The sequence below is a fragment of the Tupaia chinensis genome, unplaced genomic scaffold, assembly GCF_000334495.1.
Source record: "Tupaia chinensis unplaced genomic scaffold, TupChi_1.0 Scaffold000444_1, whole genome shotgun sequence".
Lineage (NCBI taxonomy): Eukaryota > Metazoa > Chordata > Mammalia > Scandentia > Tupaiidae > Tupaia > Tupaia belangeri.
In genome coordinates, this window is record NW_006159949.1 from 457,158 (window position 1) to 457,771 (window position 614).

Genomic DNA, 614 nt, shown 5'->3' on the forward strand with positions numbered 1-614 from the left:
CGGCTCGATCCGGGTTTCGGGTGGGGAGGGGTGTGGGTTCGCCTTAAAGTCCCAGGCAACCAACCTGGAGTCCAAGGAGGAAGGATGGTGGGGATACGTGGAGTTGCGGTAGGGTCGGGCCTGCAGCCTCAGTCCGCCTGGGGTCCGGAACTGCTGGCCGGCTCGATCCGGGTTTCGGGTGGGGAGGGGTGTGGGTTCGCCTTAAAGTCCCAGGCAACCAACCTGGAGTCCAAGGAGGAAGGATGGTGGGGATACGTGGAGTTGCGGTAGGGTCGGGCCTGCAGCCTCAGTCCGCCTGGGGTCCGGAACTGCTAATTCTTTGATTTTCATAGTCAACTTCTTTGCTAGTTCTGTATGTTTGTTTTAGCTTCTCCATCCATCTTTTTTTAAAAAAATATTTTTTAAAATTTAACTTTATTTATTTATTTTAATTTGACCAGGATGAGACAGAGTGAGAAAGAGAGAAGGGGAAAGAGAGAAAACAGGCCACGAGTTCCAGGACTCGAACCACGGTCGGCCATGTAGGAGTCCAGTACCCTGAACCGCCACGCCACTCACCAGCCCCTCCCCAATCATCTTTTAAGAGTTTTTCTGTGCTTGGACTCGGATCCTTT